The 249-nt window shown below is 49.0% G+C and overlaps 1 pseudogene; it reads left to right on the top strand.

The window, feature by feature from the left end:
* Positions 1-249, top strand: part of LOC116669934 (alcohol dehydrogenase 1-like) — a 6,246-nt pseudogene that overhangs the window by 5,147 nt on the left and 850 nt on the right.

The raw sequence follows: 249 nt of genomic DNA, 5'->3' as shown, positions 1-249 counted from the left end.
CAACCGGATCGGGCTGTATGTCAAGTCTCCCTCTAGTTTTATTATATTCTTGATTATATGATAGATAGCGCTGACAACTATGACGAGAAGCAGGTGGGCCGGGTTAGCTGTTGATGCACGCGCACGCCGGGTCACCTCGGGCGCCACTAAACTCATAAGCTTTATCAAAGCATAACCAAGAGAGACAGGGTAAAGAGAGGGGCTTTGTCAGGTTAGAATTCTCCCCAACCAGATCGGGCTGTATGCCAA

Source organism: Etheostoma spectabile, chromosome 20 (genome assembly GCF_008692095.1).
Source record: "Etheostoma spectabile isolate EspeVRDwgs_2016 chromosome 20, UIUC_Espe_1.0, whole genome shotgun sequence".
In the NCBI taxonomy this organism is placed as follows: domain Eukaryota; kingdom Metazoa; phylum Chordata; class Actinopteri; order Perciformes; family Percidae; genus Etheostoma; species Etheostoma spectabile.
Note: the sequence above shows the minus strand (reverse complement) of the source record. Positions and strands in the feature narration are given on the sequence as shown.